The sequence below is a fragment of the Herpailurus yagouaroundi genome, unplaced genomic scaffold (assembly GCF_014898765.1).
Source record: "Herpailurus yagouaroundi ecotype Mexico unplaced genomic scaffold, PumYag 141, whole genome shotgun sequence".
Classification (NCBI taxonomy): Eukaryota; Metazoa; Chordata; class Mammalia; order Carnivora; family Felidae; genus Herpailurus; species Herpailurus yagouaroundi.
The window spans coordinates 68,661,763-68,682,023 of NW_024412396.1; the positions used below are offsets into that span (position 1 = coordinate 68,661,763).

Below are 20,261 nucleotides of genomic sequence, written 5' to 3' on the forward strand. Positions count from 1 at the left end.
TCCTTCCCAACAGCCTAAGAAGGCAGAGAACTGGTTGGTCCAGGGTGATTATTCCCATTCTGTGGATGAAAACAACAAGGACTAGGACTCATGAACTGACTGATGAGCAGAACCAGCGAGTGCTGGGCAGCCTGCCAGGGCAATGTTGCCTCTTGGTGATTATTATATTTGTTTGAACTTCACAGACCTTTTCCACCATGGTGTAGCCAATACCAACATTCTCTGTATTCCTCCAAGTGCCCTATTCTATTGTTACTGTGCCTTTGTGCTAGGGTTACCAGAGCTGGGGGGGGGGGCCCCCGGAAAAAAAAAAGGGCAATCTGGGGCCTGACTATCTGGCAAATCAATACTGATCCAATGCATAGATTTTTGGCTGGTCTGCCCTTGCTAGAAAGTTGGAAAATTTTTATTCATTGAGCTGAACCCGCTCATGGGTCACCCTGCTTTATCTGTGATGTTCTGCTAGCCAGGAATCCCATTAGCTGACTATGATAGCCTCTTGTACTCTACTCCTGAACTGAAAATATTTCTTTATTAGAAGTTTCCTAATGTTCTGGGCCTATGCATAAAGGGGCAGTTAAAACAGTACTTAGTAGATTCAGGGGGCCTGGAATAAGTTAAACTCTTTGAGATATTTTTTTCCTCCTTAAGAATTGAAATAATGTACGTGAAAAATCACAGTGCCTAATACGTGATAGAGGCTCCTTAAGCATTAATTAAACCAGAATCCTCAGAGTTCCCAGAGGTTAGCTTATTTATTCCCTGACTCAGAGTAAGTGCTCAGTAAACATTTGTTTGAACTGTAGGTGTTTTTGCATATATGGCAGGGCTATATTCATGGACCTTTCCTGTCTAGTTCAATTCTTTTTAAAATCTTTTAAAAAATATTTATTTATGTTTTGGGGAGAGCATATGTGGGGGAGGAGGAGCAGACAGAGGGGGATAGAAGATCTGGAGTGGGACCTGTGCTGACAGGTGGACAGTAGCAAGCCCGATGTAGGGCTCGAACTCATGAACTGTGAAAACATGACCTGAGCTGAAGTCGGATGCTCAACAGACTGAGCCACCCAGGTGCCCCCTCTCTGCTTCAGTTCTTAAGTTTTAAAACCTGGCCATAGCAATTTCTCATTGGTCAACTTTCTACACATCCCTGATCTTTTTTTTTTTTTAATTTTTATGTTTTATTTCATATTTGAGAGAGAGAGAGAGAGAGAGAGAGAAAGCACAAGCAGGGGAGGGGCAGAGAGACGGAGACAGAAACTGAAGCAGGCTCCAGGCTCCGAGCTGTCAGCACAGAGCCTGACGCGGGGCTTGAACTCACGAACCACGAGATCATCACCTGAACCCAAGTCCGATGTTTAATTGGCTGAGCCACCCAGGCACCCCTGATCTTAATACCAAGCTATTAACTCATCAAATTTGTTGAGAGTCTCCTAGTCCCAGGGGTGTATTCCCATCTACAACATTTCACAGAGACATGCTGTCTCTGTGACAGCAGCTTGGACTGGTCTCCTGCCATGCTCTCCATTGGTAGGACATCTCAGCATGTGTGGACGGTGTGGGAGGTTTGGCAACTGCCTTGGAACACAGCTACATTTAAGTAGCATTTAACAGTAAGCCACCCAACTGAGGGTGATGTAACCATGAGCTCAAGAATAAATATATTCCATTCTCACCTTGGAATCCTCCATGCACTGCTGCTGACTTAATTGTGCTTTAAGGCCAGCCGATTGTCAACCCAGTAGGGACAGTTCTTCCATACACATATAGTAAGGTTGGGGAAACACAGTCACCATGTGACAGTTAAATCCTGTTCCAAGTCCTCTTTGTGCACATGTGAGTGTGCGTGCCTGTGTGTGTGCAGAGTGTCTTTTTCTCAATGGATTCTGGACACGTTGTCTTGCTGGCGAATTCCACACCCATGAGACGTGTGAATCATGAGACCTCTTTGCTGACAAATGTTCATCGTGGTGTTATTATTTGCAGATCTGAGGCACAAAGGGAAGGAGCTATCTTTGCAAGTTGGAGGGGAGGGCCAGAGAGCAGTGACCTTCAGCTGAGGGACCCAGTTTACTGGAGGTGACCTTGCCAAGAAGAATCCAGGGGAATACCTATCTTCACCAACGACCCTCCTCACCAATACCCGTCTGCCTATGGCTTTGGTGATTTTGAGCTAGAACATTGTTTCAGTCGCAGTAAGCTTACAGCCCCAGGGGTGATGGAGGCTTAGACAATTTACTGTGAATACAAAGGAAACCATGGCCTAAGAGAATTATAGAGGAGACGCTACAGAGGTTGGGTAGACATTGAAGTAGGCTTTGAAAGATAGGATTTAGATGTATGACAATCAGTGGGCAGAATAGTATTAATACTATCTACTATTTACTGAGCACCGACTGTGTGAAAAGCACTGTCTATGGATTATTTTATTTAATCCCGACAAACAGCTCGCAAGACTCACAGGGGTTATAACTTGCCTTAGGTCACAAATCTACAAAGTGAAAGAGTTAGGGTTTGCACTCCGGGCTGTTTGCTCTCAGACCCAGGCCAGAGTACACTGAACCACGCTGCCAGGGGACCAGTCTTCCTGGGTGGTGGCTCAGAAGGTGGCAGAAGGCAAGCGCCAGGAGGCAGAGGAGACCCACAGCTAACGGGACTACAGCGCTTCTTTTACATCCAACCCTTTGTCAATACACTTGTTTAATAAACAAGTTACTGCGAACAGTGCGAACAATATTTATTTCGGTTTCAACGACACCGAAGAGCACATCATCGGATCAGGACCGACTCGAACGCAGGAAACCACCCTTCCCGGAAGCCCAGGAGGGCAGAAGGACCCGGATCGCACAGTGCCTGGGAAAGACTTCATTTCCCAGCATGCAGCGGGAGGGCCGGCCCACAGCTCCCGGCATGCCTGGGGAGGCGGTGCGGGCCACCGCGGGCTCCGCCCTGCTCCGCGGCTGCCCCGCCTCTGCCGCTCGCCCCGAGCCAATGGGAAGGCTCCATACTGCAGGGTGTGACGGGGCCGGCGCCGCAGAGGAGTTGCAAGTCGGCGAAAGCGGCGGGAAGTTCGTACAGTGCAGAAGGCAACGCGTCTACGGCTCGGGGTAGGGAGGCCGCGGGCCGCGAGCGCCGCCGCCGGGGTTTCCTGCACCTGCCAGGCCGGCACCCCAGGCCTAGCTGCACGTTCTCGCGCGGCCGGACGTGCCTCGCGTCCTGGGCGCTCCGGGCCCGGTGTCAGGGCCGGGGGTCGCGTGCTAGCAAGGACCGACGAGGTCCTTCTGGCATCGTGAAGTTCACATTCTGGAGAGGAAACACCGAATAAAAAGCAGACACTACAGTTTGCAGACCCTGAAAAGTTCCCTTGAAACGAGGACAGGCGATTGTAGTAGGCCAGAGTGATGGGGGTGAAGGAGGGCATCCAGAGGAGGTGACGTTTGACTTAGGAACTGAGAGTGGAGAAGGAGACTGCCCCCCCCCCCCCCCCCATAGCACTCCAGGCCCGGGAACCTTAGGGTGTGGGGCTGTCCCCTTACTAATCTGTCCGTGTCCGGGTGAGGCCCGGTAAAAGCTTGCCCTGGAGGGCATGGTGCAAGGCGGTGGACTCCCTGGGTCGTTTTGTAAGGGATCTTCGTATTCCTCTGACAGTTCCTTCTCTGTTCTCTGTCCCTGGGCGCCACAGTGACACCCTTTACTGATGCAACTTCATTCGAGGCAGCGAATAGTTTTTCCCAGCGCCGAAATAGTTTGTGGCTCTGGTCTCTAAACTCTTCGGTGTTGTAGGTGATTCGAGGAACAGCTGCAGAGTCATTGGGTTGGGAGCCCGAGAGAGGGGGACGCTCGATTCCTGTTGAGACCATCCATGTTTCTAACTTCTTTTCTGTCGAGTCACTCGTTATTGTTTTTCTGCGTATCGACTCTTCCTTTCCCTCCCCCACGTCCCTTTCTTGGAACAATTTGGAAATACCACCCCAGTAGAGGTGGCAGTTTTTGGGAACTGTTTAAGAGCCTCATTAATGCTTTTTCTTTCCTCTCCCTCCCTCCCTTCTTCCTCTCCCTCCTTCCCTGCTTCCTTCTCTGTCTCTTTCTTTCTAACTGGAATTGCCTATCTGTTGAGTCCGAATTCACAAGAGGGGGGAAAATGTCACCATTTATTTTTCGGAGATCAGAATCGAGACACCTTTTAATGACACGCTGAGCAGGTCTTTGGGGAGAATGTAGCCTACAATTTTGAAGCCATTTCAGAGGGAAGCAAGGGTTCTTTACACAATCATTTTAGATTATGCTGTTGAAAATGATATGTAGTAATTAGAATTAAATTTCTGGGTAGATAAGGTTATGTTCATTTACCCATAGAAGGGAATGTAACTTAAGTAGTCATTTAATAATAGCTTTCTCTGCTGAAACGATCCCAGATGGTATTCACTGTGCACCTACCTCAACATTGCTGATCTGATTGTGTTTTTATTGTTTAATTATTTTTTTTAACATTTATTTATTTTTGAGACAGAGCATGAACGGGGGAGGGGCAGAGAGAGAGGGAGACACAGAATCAGAAGCAGGCTCCAGGCTCTGAGCCATCAGCCCAGAGCCCGACGCGGGGCTCGAACTCACGGACCGCGAGATCGTGACCTGAGCCGAAGTCGGACGCTCAACTGACTGAGCCACCCAGGCGCCCCCTGATTGTGTTTTTAAACAGTAAAGCAACTTGAATTTAATAACAAAAAAAACTGGTATTAGGTATCACTGTAAATTTAGTACTAATATCGAGTACAGATGTTAGGTTTATAGCGTAATGGCTTCTTCTTATGTTTAGTACTGCAAAAATTATGAGAGGGTGTATGTTAAACAAATGCGGTAATGGAGTAGTGTGTCAAACATAGAATCTGGCATATAGTAAGCTAGTAAGTGCCCAGGAAGTGGTTCTATGGAAAGCTTAGGCTAAGTTTTGTTCCAGGATGCAAGTGTATATATAAGAAGAGCAGTGCATTCAAAATGTTGACAGACCCTAAAATTTGTTAAATACGTCCCTTTTTTTTTTTTTGTAGTTGAGAACTAATGTGAGATAATGGTAAATATGTAAGTGAATGTCTTACATGTCTGGAAAAGAAAAAAATAAGATTCTTACTTCGACAACTATATATTTTTGCCTTGACGTTCTCCCAAATAAGATAACAGTGTACAACGAATAGAATTTTGATTTGCAAGATAAAATTTTGAAAGGATTTTTGATTTGAAAAAGAAAACTTCCTGGAAATGAAGCAAAGCTTTAACATTTACCTTCTACCAAATGAAGGATGAGTCCTGAATTTATGCGGATGTGCAAATGCTGGTATCTCCATGGATCAGGCAGCCAACCTAAGGGAAATTAAGTGCTGCCTCTGTGTGTGTAGGTGAGGCTTTCATGAAGATTGGTCTTGATGGGTTATGAGAATGGGTTGGTAACTGAATAGGACTGGAGGACATTTTTCGGGCTGGTAGGCTATTTTCTGTGTTTGCCGAGGTTATTTTTCAGGGTGAACAGAAACGGACTCCTTTATTCACAGGATACCGTGCCTGACTTGTAGATGTCAGGAAGTGTGCTAGGTACAGTGTGTTCTTGCAGTTGTAGTGTTTGTAGACAAAATTTAGAAAAGATGGAATTTTTAATAAGGGCACAAGATTAATTTAGAAAGGTGATAGAATCCTGACAGAGCACCCGACAGAGTAGGTAGGATATGTTTGTAGTCTAGGATGCGTTTGGCCCCTTTGACCGAAATTCCTGAGAATATGTTCCTACTTGGCCTTGTAAGTGAAGAGGGCTGTGCTCTTTAATCTTTCCCCACTTTGGCTCCTGAATACCCTTAACTACCTGGCATTTTGAAGTTGCTGTTTTGGAGTCATTTCATGCGCTTTCCTAATTGCTCCTGCCCCGCCTCTCCCGGTGTTGTCTCACATCTCTGCCCTCAAACCAGGCAGTCTGCTACTCTTGTCCTGGGTGACCTATGGGCAGCCCTTTCAGAAAGGAATGCTCTCTGGAGAGCCCAGAGAGGGCTTAGGTGTGCCCTTGCCTCCTACTAAGACTTCGATTTTTAATACTCATCAATAAATACTAATGGCAAGAAACTACCTTATAGTGGCATTCTCCAGTAGATTTACTAAGAATTTTATTAGCCACAGCATCTTGGTTAACTTGGAAAAACACAGTGCGAGTCATATTATTTCTTTAGTCTTCATGTAAATACCTGAATTTTGATGATTCTTTGCAATAACTGCTGTCTCTCTATGGGTTTCTGGCCCATTGGATGGGAACCAGTACTCTAGGATTTGAAAACTTGGATCCAGTACAAACTGACCGATACTTAGGATGAACATTAAACATGTACACACAGGAAGATGCTATTGTCAATAAACTCATATACATTAAGAGGGATGTTGTAGTAGGTGGAGTCATATAATTGCACGGTTATTAGCTGGAGATTTAGGAGTGCTCTGTCATGCACTTTTTATTTTTTTTTTATTTTTTAATTAATTAATTTATTTATTTTTTCAACGTTTATTTATTTTTTGGGACAGAGAGAGACAGAGCATGAATGGGGGAGGGGCAGAGAGAGGGAGACACAGAATCAGAAACAGGCTCCAGGCTCTGAGCCATCAGCCCAGAGCCCGACGCGGGGCTCGAACTCATGGTCCGTGAGATCGTGACCTGGCTGAAGTCGGACGCTTAACCGACTGCGCCACCCAGGCGCCCCTGTCATACACTTTTTAAACAAATAGCATACTTTATTGGAAATACACATTTTCTTTTTTTTTTTTTAATTTTTTTTTTCAACGTTTACTTATTTTTGGGACAGAGAGAGACAGAGCATGAACAGGGGAGGGGCAGAGAGAGAGGGAGACACAGAATCGGAAACAGGCTCCAGGCTCTGAGCCATCAGCCCAGAGCCCGACGTGGGGCTCGAACTCACGGAGTATGAGATCGTGACCTGGCTGAAGTCGGACGCTTAACCGACTGTGCCACCCAGGCGCCCCGGAAGGACACATTTTCTTATGGACCTCACTATCCAGTTGGTCCCACGAGGGACTGAGGAACTGGAAAGTCATTAGGAACAAGGGCAGCACCCCTGTTCCCCACTCTTGGGGGTGTTCTGGTTCTTTCTGTGCATTTATTTCATGTCTTTGCAGACCGGCTGTCGTGCTGCTGTTTGCATGTGGATGCCTGGTCCACAGCTAACTCCTTGTTTCAAGAACCCAAAAGAGACTCCATTATCCATTTAATTGTCAGTTATACTTAAAATTTTTAAAAATCAGGAAGTTAGAAATCTTCTAGCCAAGATAACTACAGCTTTATTTCAGATTAATTGCTTTCTCCAGTTTTGCCAAGTAACAGCTTGAACAAATGCCATTGTTTGATGATACTATGTATAAATGCACTGTGATCACATATCACAATACTGAGAGCTGGAAAGTGCTGTTAAACCTTTAGTTTCTATAAGCTATGTCTGGAATCCATAGAAACAGAAACTTTTATTGTTGGCATTATTGTATCTTTTCACTTCTTATTGCAGTTTACTATATAATAAGGCAACAGATATCAACAAAGAGATCATATCTAAGTATAAATTCTTTATTAGAGATAATAAGAAAAAGTCTTTGGGAATCCAGATAAACGTTTTAAAAACTAGTTTCTTAAAAACTAAGCTCAGGTTATAACATTTAAGAGGCTTCATCTTACTGGTTTTTCAGGCCTTCAGAAAACTTTTGTTTTAATTTTTTACAGTTTGTTTCTTTTGAGAGAAAGAGAGAGAGAGAGAGAGAGAGAGAGAGAGACAGAGAGAGCATGCACATGAGTGAGTTGGGGACGGGCAGAGAGAGAGAGACTCCCAAGCAGACTCTGCGGCATTGGTAGCGTGAAGCCTGATGCTGGGCTCGAACTCGAGAACTGTGAGGTCGTGACCTGAGCCGAAGTCAGATGCCCAGCAGACTGAGCCACCCACATGCCCCTGTTATTTTTATCTTAGGAGCACGAGCAGTGGAGAGGGGTAAGGGGAGAGAGATGCTCAGCACGGAGCCTGAGGTGGGGCTTAATCCCACAACCCAGGGATCATAACCTGAGCCAAACTGCTCAACCGACTGAGCCACCCAGGTACTCCTGTTTCGGCAGTTTCTTAAAGAGCTAAATGGATGCTTAACAGTTGTACTCTTGGGTATATATGAAAACATATTCATACAAAGACCTGTACATGAATGTTTGTAACAGCCTTGTTTGTAATAGCCCCAGCCCGAAAACAGCCCCATCCATCTTCAGTGGGTAAATACGGTTAAATAAAATGTGGTCTAGCCATATAATGGAACACCACTCATAATAAAGAGGAACAAGATTATCTGCATGTAACAATTTGGGTGGGGCTTATGGGCCTGGTACTGAGTGAAAAAAGCCAATCTCAAAGGTCTGTGTGAGGGTGTGAAGTTGTTTATATAGCATTCTTGAAATGATAAAATTGTAGAAATGGGGACCAGATCAGTGTCTGTGGGGTTAGGGCGGGGGCGGGGGTGGTGTAACTACAAAGGGGTAGGACAGAGGAGTTTCTATGTAGTGACAATTCTGTTTCCTGATGGTTGCACAAATCTTTACAAATGATAAGATGTTCTAGGACTGTGCGTACATGCGTAAAAAGGCTGTAAAAACTGAAATTTGAATAAGTAGCTTGATTACTAACATGGTATTGATGGTAAACCAATAATATGGTATTAACATGGTAAATTTCCTAGTTTTGATATAGTACTCTGCTTGTCTACCGTATGGGCTGGACCACATTTCATGTAACCATTAACCCAGTGAAGGACACGTGGATTGTTTCTAGTGTTTGTCTTTGACACACAAAGCTGCTAGGAACGTGCCTGTTCAGGTTTTCTTCTTTTCCTTGATTTGAGCATAGTTGACACACTTTCGTTTCAGGTGTATCAAGGTGTGTAGCTCCCATCTGCGGATACATCTCTGTTACATTATTGACTGTATTCCTGACCCTGTGCCATTTATTCCTGTGACTTACTCTTTCCGTGGCCGGAAGCCTGTATTCACGTACAGGTTTTAGTGTGAATAGGAGTTTCTGTTCTTCTAGGATAAGTGCCCAGGAGTGTGAACGTTGGGTCATGGGGTAAGTGTATGTTTCCCTGAAGAAACTGCCAAGGGCCGGTTTTCTATCGCTGTTGTCACTGTGGGAGGTGCGGCTACACCACCTTCCCGCTGGCGTTTGTCGTTGGCAGTAGTTCTTATGTTAGCCGCGACAGTAGGTGTGCAGGAGGTATCTCGTCATGGCTTCAGTTTGCAGCTCCCTGGTGGCGAGTGGTGAACATTCTTCTATCTTCTTTGGTGACTCGTCTGTTCCTACCTTTTGCCCATTTTGTGGCTGGATTGTGTATTTCCTTCTTGTTGAGTTCAGAGTGTCCTTTGTATATTCTGGATACAAGTGCTTTGCCAGATACGTGATTCGTAAACATATTCTCTCAGCCTGTGGCTTGTCTTTCTGTCTTTGACACTAGTGTCTTTGCGGCCCCAAGGTCTTTAATTTGAAGAAGTCCAACTTACTGACATATGGATTGTGTTTTTGGTGTCATACATGTGTCAGAACTCTATCTAATCCTAGGTCAGAAGGATACTTACAATTTTATGCCTTACGTTTAGATCTGTGATCCATTTTGGGTTAATTTCGGCACAGGATATGAAGTTTAGGTCTTGTATCTTTTTCTTTTGCCTGTGGATTTCCAACTTTTCCAAAACCGTTTGTTGAAAAGACTACCCTTGCTCAGTTGAATCCTATTTTAACTTCATAAAAAATCAATTGGCCACACTGTAAGTTGCATATCAAAATGAAGGTAGGAAGTGAGTGAGCAGTGAAGTGTGAAAATTAATACAGGTTTAGGAAAGTATGATATGGCTTGAGTCTTGAAAAAAGTATGTATGGGGCTCCTGGGTGGCTCAGTCAGTTAAGTGTCCGACTTTGGCTCAGGTCATGATCTCACGGTTTGTGGGCTCGAGCCCCACGTCGGGCTCTGTGCTGACAGCTCAGAGCCCGGAGCCTGCTTCGGATTCTGCGTCTCCCTCTCTCTCTGCCCCTCCCCTGCTTGTGCTCTGTCTCTCTCTGTCTCAAAAAAGAACAAAAACAAAACATTAAAAAATTAAAAAAAAAAGTATGTATAGATCTGAGAGGAAGCGGGCACATGTTTTAGAGAATGGCATAAGCAAAGGCAAGTCCTAGAAAATTAAGAACTGGCTGTTTTAGGGAGCAGGCGTGTGAAGAGGAGGAGGAGGATAAAGTAAGGCTAGTTGCTTCAGGAGTGTGGAAAGCTCTTGGCTAGATTATAGAGTTCATAAACAGTTTCATTTGCTGCTGCAGGTTCTTGAGCAGGAAAATTATATGATAGAAATGGCATTTGGAGAGGTTGTTGTAGGCCCTATGTAGCAGTGACAAGGTTTGCAGGATGAACAGGGTATAACCATGGCCCTAAACTTAGCGCTTCGTGTTACAGATGCCTACTGGAAAGCTCAAAAAATGGTGAAATGTCAGAATATTAAGTCCCTAGTATTTCCTAGAAGAATCATGGTAGATTTCAGACTTTTGCTGCTGTCTTCAGTGATGGACACAGAGAACTCTGCCGGACTTCCAAACTCTTAATGCTACTTTTAGTACACTTTACATGTGGGAAGAAGAGTAGTTTCTTTTCCTTTCTTTTCTTTTTTTAATGTTTGTTTATTTATTTTGAGAGAGAGAGTGGAGGGGGGAAGGCACAGAGAGAGGGAGAGAGAGAATCCCAAGCAGGCTCTGCATTGTCCGCATAGGGCCCAAAGCGGTGCTCGAACCCACAGACCATGAGATCATGACGTGAGCGGAAATCAAGAGTCAGATATGTAACTGACCGCGCGACCCAGGCGCCCCAAGAGGAGTAGTTTCTGTTGACTCATTGTTGATGTTTCTTATCAAGCTTAACGGTCCAAAACATGAGCGACTGAAATGTGAATGCATAAGGAGTTAATAAATTGGTCCAATGAGGCAAGTTAATGGCATTGACTTTATTGTGGCACAGGAGAGACTCGGGTTTTTCAGTCAGTTGTCCTGATGCTTGTATGTGAAGAACTGTGCAGAGAAGGAGGGCCAGCTCTTGAAAATTACTGAGCACCAGTGAGGAACAGTGATTCCCATTGCAGCATTAGGGGTTAGGCTTGGGCCACAATCTGGAAGAACTTTCAGACAAGGAGAGCATTAGACGCTTCATGCAAGTGATCCAAACGATCTGTAAGGACGGAATAGGAACCTGCATGTACTTTGGGAACATCTTGCTTTAGTCAGGGGAAGTGCCAGGGACGGGCCATGCATGCGTCATAATTTATTAACTTGTGACCTAAATTACTCAGTTTTTGTCTTCTTAGCGCCCACTTCATTTCTTGATTTCTTTCTCTTAACAAATTCATACTCCCCCCCGCTCCCCCCCATCTGTGGGAATCTCTTGGTTTCTGCTTTCTTTTGGATATTTAAAAGATTATCGTGGCTACCGATTAGACTTATGTCATTTAAAAAATAATCACCCAACAAATAGAACTTCTTTCATGTCAGACAGACTGCTAAATATCAATGCATTTCTGCTTTCTTACTTAGAACATGGCAAAAGCATGCCATTCCATTTTTTAAAACAAGGAGGACTTCTTGAGCAAGGATTTTCTGCCTAAGAGATCACCATGACGTGTGTTAATCAAAGATTGGCAGCGTGAGAAGCTTTAGCCCAACTGTTTATTTGTCTTCAAAGTACCTTTCCTGTTTGATTGAATTTCTTTGGTCAGATTCTTTTCCACTAGTCTAGATCTTTTTCCCACTGAAATGTTGAGATTGACCAAGAATGTTTCATTTGTGATTGCAACCCTTCAGTATCATTACGGAGTGTTTTTTTTTTTTTTTTTTTTTCCTCCTTCTTCTTCTGCAGAAGAGCAGGCTCTTACAGTGCTATGCAAGCTGCCCATTTAAAACTATCATTGCTTGGCACCTATGCCCTAGTGACAGTTTGACCAACATGTGAGCAGGCACACTGCCATCCTGCCAGATGGGCGTGAGTGTAGGCAGCCAAGAAACCATGTATCTGCATCTAGTGTATTTGTTAAGGGCAGGATTCCCAGTCGGGGATGTTCAAACGTCTGTCCATCCTGAGCTTTCACGCCTATGGATAAAGGGATGTCATCATTAATTTCAGCTTCTGACTGAGATTCCATGGGTATATAAGAGCTTCTTGGCTCTTACAGAAGTAGGCAATTGGGGACAATCAGGATAATTGTTCTCTCCTTCATCACAGGCCTACTTCAGATAATCCTTTCCTCTTTCTTCTAGGCAGCTAGGTTTGCAGTGAGTACAGACCTGATCAGATATTGTCCCAATTCTAGAATATGTGCTTATCCATTTGTTTTTTGGAGTACAAAAGCTTTGAAAGCCGTTTAATGTTTGTACTTTGGACCACGATGTATGTAATCGAAGTCAGGTAGAGAGATCTGAGTTCAAATATGAACTGCTGTGTGACATTAGGGCAGCCTAATTTTGCCATCACATCAAGTTAAATAATACCTATCTCAGGGTGGCTGTGAGAATGAACTGTGAGATGTGGATCTGAATTACTCAGTATAGTGTCTGGCCCACAGTAAGTGCTCAGTAAACATTTATCATCATCACTGCCATCATTGTTGCTTTAATATGCTTGAGGGTATTTTTCTCTGGAGAATTATTGGAAACAGGACCTCTTTTTTCAGCTCATCTCCCACCACTTTTGAAAGTCATGTATTGGGGGGCGCCTGGGTGGCTCAGTCGGTTAAGCGTCTGACTTCAGCTCAGGTCATGATCTCACAGTCTGTGAGTTCGAGCCCCCCCGTCGGACTCTGTGCTGACAGCTCAGAGCCTGGAGCCTGTTTCCGATTCTGTGTCTCCCTCTCTCTCTGACCCTCCCCCGTTCTTGCTCTGTCTCTCTCTGTCTCAAAAATAAAATAAACGTTAAAACAAAAAAAGAAAGAAAGTCATGTATTGGATATTAGCATATTGTCTGGTCTATAATAGAATGCTTCCAGTGACTGGGAACTCACTACCGCCTGAGCAGGTGGGACTAGTGACATTTTAGAGGGGTCATTCTTGGTTGGGAGAGGGGGTTCTCTGAATTGTAGGATGTTCAGCAGCATCCCTGGCTATGAGGACAAAAATCATCCCAGGTTGAGAATCACTGCTCTAGAGACAGCCTATCCTGTTTTTAATAAAGTTTTCACTGTTAGCAAGTTTTTTCTTATATTGAATGGAAGTCGTCTTTATTATCTCTCCTACCCCATTTTCTGTCTTTTGGAGACACTTAGAACAAGCTGAATCTCTCTTCTATATAATGTCCTCTGGAATACGCAAAGATGGTCATCAGTCTTCTTGACTTCATTAGCTATTCCTTATAAGGCATGATTTCATGTCCTTTTACCATATTGGTGGCTTTCCTTTGATTTAATTCCATTTTCAAGCTGTAGTGTTTAGGATTGAATTAGGATTGTAGTGCTTTGGATATAGCATTTTTCTTCCATAAGTATAGGGAAGAATAGTGCCTTTCTTCTTCTACATACTGTATTCTTCTTATCAGCTCTAATAGCTTTGCTGATTACATCATACACTGCTGTATCTAAGCTTGTTGTGTCTAAGTTTTATCTTTTTCAAACTCAGGCATTAGTTTTGCGGTCCAACATGGGAGCTTGGGCTTATCCTGTTAAATTTCTTTTTATGGGATTTAGCTAACTGCAATCTTAATTTGTGGTTGACTCTGAACTTTCTGTTAGAACAAGTAGGTGATGATGCCATCAACTGAGATTGAAGATACAGGAGAAATGGCTGTGTGTGTGCATGTGTGTGTGCATGTGTGCAAATGCAGGTTGAAAAGAGGATTGAAGATGGAAGCCCGGGGAACCCCAACATTAAGAGGCATCTGGGAGATGGGAAGGAAAAAAGGAGACCAAGGGAGGGGTGGGCAGAAGGCAGGATGGAAATGAGAGGAGAGTCTTGGAAGCTGGAGTGACTGTGAGAAGTACTGAGGTAGATCCTTGGACGTGAACTGAGTAGGACACGGTCTGCTTTCCCTGCTCATGTGTGTTTGCCCCATCATTTTACTGTTCAGTTAATGGGACTACCTGGTCACTTATGCCTGAAAAACGGTGTCATCTTTCATGTGTCCTTCACATTTTTGTGTCTATTTGAGTTACCAACTTCTACTAATTAAAAAAAATAAAGTTTTTTTTTTTCTGAAGTATAATACACATACTGAAAAAGAGCACAAATATTAAGGATCTAGCTCATTGATTTTTTTTTTTTTAACAAAGTGAACACACTAAAATTACCATCACCAAGAGCAAGACAGTCGCTCTTCCAGCGTTCTAGATGCCCCTCTTGTGCCCCTTTCCAGTAATTACTCCCACCCAGGGTAACCACTATTCTGACTTCTATAACTATAGCTTAGTTTTGCCTGGTCTATAACTATAGCTTAGTTTTGCCTGGTAAATGAAATTATACCCTATATATTATGCCTTATACATTAGTCCTTTTTACCAAGCTTTCTAAATTTAGCATTATGTCTGAGGTTCATCAAGATTGTTGCATATAGTTTGTTTTTTTAATAGGTCTGTTGTTCTGCTTATCTGTTACTGCGTAACACATTAGTTTTGATTATTAATTACTGTATAACACACTACTCCAGCCTTAGTGGGGTAAAACAGCAACCATTTTATTGGCTCATGGATTTTGTGGGTTAGGAATTTGGTGGGCATAGCTTGTCCCTGTTCTACAGTGGCTGGGGTTTAGAATCATTTAGAGGATCCTTCACTCACATATATGGTGCCTCGACTGGGATGTCTTAAAGACAATCATCTGGGATTATGGACCACAGCAGGGGACCTAAGTGTAGGATTCTCCACTAGGTCTTGGGTTTTCACAGCATGTTGGCTGGGTTCCCAGAAGATGCTTCCAGAGAATGACTTATCCTTGAAAGTCACATAATGTCACTTCTGCTATACTGTTGGTTGAAATAGATACGAGCCTGCCTGAATTCAAGAGTAGGGAACATTGACCTCACGTCTTTCTGGAGAGGTGTCAAAATTTGTGACCATTTCTAAAAACCATCACAAATTGTATACCACAATTTTATTGTAAATGGATTTGAGTAGTGTCTACTTGGGAGCAGTTACGACTAATGCTGTTGTAATCATTCTTGTTCATATCTTTTGGTTCACATATATATTCATTTTAGTTGAGTATACATATGAGAGCAGAATTGTTGGTCAGAGTGTGTGTGTCGGCAGCTTTGATAGATAGATGGTGCCAGTTTTCCAAAGTGGTTGTACCATTTTATACCCTCAGCTAACAAGGTATGTGAGATCTAGTTGCTCTGCAGTCTTGCCTCTACTTGGACTGTCAGTTAAACATTTAGAATTTTGAGGGGGCACCTGGATGGCTTAGTTGGTTGAGTGTCCAACTTTGGCTCAGGTCATGATCTCACGGCTCATGAGTGTGAGCCCTGCATCGGGCTCTGTGCTGACGGCTTAGAGCCTGGAGTCTGCTTCATATTCTGTGTCTCCCTCTCTTTGCCCCTCCCCTGCTTGCACGCTGTCTCTCTTTCTCAAACGTAAATGACCATTAAAAAAAAAATTAAAAGAAAAAACCATTTGGAATTTTCTTAAACCATTCTGTGGTTGTGTACAAGTTATCAGTGTGATTTTAATTGGCATTTCCTTGATAAATGATTTAAACATCTTTTCATACACTTGTTAGTTATTTGATTATCCCATGTAGCAGAGTGCCTGTTCAAGTCTTTTGCCCATTTTTGACAAACTGGGTTGTTTTCTTCTTATTGGAATATTGGAGTCTGTATATATTCTGGATATGAATCCTGTGTGCAGTATATGAATTGTAAAAATCTCTTCTTGTCCTGTGACTTGCCATTTCACTCTTGTAATGCGTCTTTTGATGAACTGAAATTCTAAATTTTAATTACATCTTACCAATATTTTCATTTATGATTAGTGTCTTTTGTGACCTGTTTAAGAAGCTTTTGCTACTCCACGGTCATGAAGATTGTTTTTTATGTTGTCTTCTACTGGCTTTATTATTTTACCTTTCATATTTAGGTCTGAGTCTCCAGGAATTGATTTTTGTGTGCTGTGAGGTAGAGAGGTCAAGATTCTGCTTCTGTATATGGTTATCCATACAGAATACGGGATATGGTTATCCATATCCACCCCATATATGGTTATCCATACAAGTAGTAGAGGATAGCATTGGGTGAGGTGAACACAAGCTGGGAGTTAGGGTTCCTGTATATCCAGCCTTAACCTATTTTTCATGAACCTTCTGAACTTGGGCTTGTTATTAAACCCTCTGGCCTCAGCTTCATCTGTAAAAGGAAGGACTTGAATGAACTGTGTTTTGATTTTCAGTCTGACTGTGGTTTGTTAGATCATTCTATCTAGTGTTACAGTTTTATTTAGGCTTGTTAGACTCTTCTTAGATCTGGATTCTAAAGTAGTCATTATATGTCTCAGCTTTATGCTCTCACCAGTTATGATGAGCATGCTCTTTAGATCTTCATCTAAGCTACTGATGAAAAGTAGATTTTTTTTTTTTTTTTTTTTTTTTTTTAATCACATTGGCAAGTCACTGCCCCAACTTGGTCTTCTGATCTTCTTGGTATGCTTTGTCCCCTGCCAGGAACTCATTATTGTTTTAGTAAGCCATGGTTCAGGACACCAGTTCCATTTTTGAAAGTCATTTGCATATATTATTCCTTGTGTTTGTCCCTTACTGCAGTTGCCTACTTGAACTTCTGAGTCACAGATACAGTGTAGAGTTTCATGAATCAGCAGAAGTCGTTCATGACCAGTGAGTTCTAATCTCGACAGAGTCTCCTCCCATCTTGCAGATGTGCTCCAGGAAAGTGGTATACCTTTGAATATCAGGTTTACGCACCTATAATTGTGCCCTAAGTAGAGTCGTCAGGAACCACCCAGATGACATAACAGGAAATCTGTCGTTTGCTGGTTCCTTTGTGTTCTTAGAGGCCTGCTTTAGGGTGACCTCTAGCCTTCTTTCAGAAGGTATAGTTTTGTTTCCACGGAACACTGTAACTCTCGTATAGCTATTCCTTCCTTTATTATCCTTGATCCCACATTTTTCTTCTCATTGACATTTTTTTTTATTAACTTTTTTTTGAGTTTATTTATTTATTTCGAGAGAGACAGAGAGCGTGCGTGCACGTGCATGCTCTCAGGGGAGGAGCAGAGAGAGGGGGAGAGAATCCCAAGCAGTCTCTGCCGCCAGTGCAGAGCCCGATGCTGGGCTCGAACTCACGAACCATGAGATCATGACCTGAGCCGAAATCAAGAGTCGGACGCTTAACCTCCCCCTTGTGGTTAACTTTTTAAGACGCCTTTATTGAGATCTGGTTCAAATATCGGATTCACTCATTTCAGGAGCATTGTTCAGTGGTTCATCTCCACAGGATTGCAGCTGTCACCATAATCTGACTGTACAATGTTTTCATCGGCCTTAAAGCAAACCTCCCGCCCATGAGCAGTCGCTGTCTTTTCTCTCTTCACCCCCCACAGCCCTAAGAAACCTCTAGTCTGCTTTTGTCTCTATAAATTGACATATTCTGGAAATCTTACATAATGGGGATTGTAAAATATGGGCTCTTTTGTAACAGGCTTCTTTCACCTGGTACGGTGTGTTCGAGGTCCATCCATGTTGTAGCAGGCATCGGTGTTTTCTTTCTTCCTGTTGCTGAATGATATCCTGTTGTATGGGTAGCCCACATTTGTGCATCCATTCATCTGTCGAAGGACATCGGAGTTGTTTCCATTTTTTGACTATTGTGAACAATACTGCTGTGAACATTTATGTACGAGTTTTTGTGTGAACGTATGCTTTTATTGCTCTTAAGTATGTACCTATGAGTAGAATTGCTGTGTCGTAAGGTAACTCGACGTTTAACTTTTTGAAGAACTGCCCAATTATTTTCCAGAGTTGGATGCGCCATTTTACATTTTCACTAGCGTTGGATGAGAGTTCACAGTCTCCAGATCCTCACCAGTACTCGCTGTTGTTGTTTTTGTTTGTTTGTCCCTTAGGGACTGTGAAGTGGTGTCGCATTGTACTTTTGATTTTTATTTCCCTAATGACTAATGAGGTCAAGCACTTTCTTGTGCTGTTGGCCATTTCTCCATCGGTTTTGGTGAAAGGTCTTCCTAAATCCTTTGCCCATTTTTAAATTGGGTTGTCTTTTTATTATTTAGAGTTCATTAGCCTCTTAACGTTCAGTTTCATTTATTTTCAAGCAGAAACATTTTTGGCCCTGGTCTTCTCTCCTTTGTTTTTCTTTCATTTTTGTTTGGGGACCATTCATCCTTTCTTGTAGTTAGGCGAAGGGGTTAAGAGGGTTTTCAGGCCTTTTGCGTTCTCTTGGCAACAGCTTCCCTTGGCAACCTACGTATGGAATACCTTAGGCTGGAAAATGCACATCTCCTGATCATTGGAATAGATCCTTTATAGTTCATACTGGTTCTAAAATGAGGCAGGCTTCTTTCCCTAGAAATCAGTAGGTAAAACACCTGCCTGAGATTTTAATCCCAGTCATTTTACAGGTGAGGAAAAAAGACCTGGATAAGTTGGAGCATGTCCACGTTCACAGCAGGTAGACCTGGTTCATGGCTTTAAATCAGCCCGTTCTAAGAAAAATCTGTTGGTTTCTCATCAAGTGACAGATTCATGTTAGACCTGGGATACCAGGGTTAGACAGGGTCGCTAAGTTCCAGATTCTCACAAAACATGTCAAAAGAGAGTGACATATATGCAATTAATGGTAATATAGTGTCACAGTGCTGTGAAATGTGGGCAAAGTTGTAGAGTCTAGTGCTGTTAACACCACTCAGTGTTGAAATTTTCACTTGACTTTCCTTTGCATTGTAGGCAAAATTAGATTTCTGAGTAGTTGATTTTGTCTACACCATTTAGTAAGGAATGGTAACAATGCCGTCATTCACATGCTGAGATTGCAGAAGAAACTAACTTCAGAATGTTTGGGGTTTTATATGGCACCTGAAGATAGTCTCATCAAGTACACGGTTTTTATATGTAATTATTAACTATTTTTTCAAATATCCTGCAGTGGCTTATTGTATCATTTTCCCCTAAATTTGTATCAATATTTTACACTAGAAAAGACAGCTAAAACCTTCTTTATGGAGATCTTTACATCAGTGACATTTCTTTTTTTGTCCTTTTGGTCTTTGGAAGTCATTCTTTTTATTCGACAGTTAGGCTGTGTATTTATAGTAACATGTGAATATATTTCTGTTTTATCTTTAATGCTGTTTTTTAAAAATGTTTATTTATTTTGAGAGACAGAGCTTGTGTGAGCGCGTGTGTTCACGCGAGTGATGGAGGGACAGACAGAGAGGGAGACGGAGAATCCCACACAGGCTCCATGAGTATCAGTGCAGAGCCTGACATGGGGACCTGAGTCGAAATCAAGTCAGATGCGTAACCAACTGAGCCACCCAGGTGTCCCTTTAATACTGTTTTAATGGCATTTGTGATAGTATTATATTGCAGTATTAGAGCAAATATTTTACCACCTTAAGCCTTCTTGTTTCACAAATGATTGGTTATGCAGTATGTGCTCTCTTTTAATGCTTGTAGTAAATAACAAAAAGGCATTTATTTTTGCAGAAACTGTATTTTCCATACATGTCTTTTGAATCTTGGTCCTGCTAACTTAACTGGTTACGAAAGCCATGGACAAATGGTTCAACTTCTCTTATTCCTGGTTGTGTTATATGAAGTCAATATGATGCCACCTAGGTTTTATGGTTATTCTTAGAGTTAGAGATAATGTGTTTAAATTAGCCAACATAGAGCCTGCCATATAGGTGCTTAATAGTGAGGGTAGCTGTTGTTATATGTTAGTTCATTCATGTGTAAGAGCTGTTACTAATGCTTGATTTATTCTTCCTGGTATGGATTCAGTCGCATACATTTGTACTCATTTAGGATTATTTGGGCAAAAATAAGTGATTACATTCATGTTAAGAAGTTCATGTCAATATTTGCTTTCATTTAATAGTCTTTCAGACTGTATTGCTCTTTAAAGACTGACCCAGTCTTTACAGCAAAACGTAAAGGTACGGTCTTGTCTGCAGAGGTGGGCATTCAGAGTTCCTTTTCTTCATAGTCCACTGC

General features: G+C 42.7%; 1 protein-coding gene across 5 annotated transcripts in view; it reads left to right on the forward strand.

Moving 5' to 3' along the window:
* The first annotated feature begins 2,988 nt into the window (after window positions 1–2,988).
* Window positions 2,989–20,261, forward strand: part of VRK1 (VRK serine/threonine kinase 1) — a 78,358-nt gene continuing 61,085 nt past the window's right edge. For all 5 annotated transcript variants that reach the window (XM_040478192.1, XM_040478194.1, XM_040478193.1 and 2 more), the window contains exon 1: window positions 2,989–3,107. The gene's annotated coding sequence lies outside the window, so the exon portion shown is untranslated. The remainder of the gene's footprint in view (window positions 3,108–20,261) is intronic.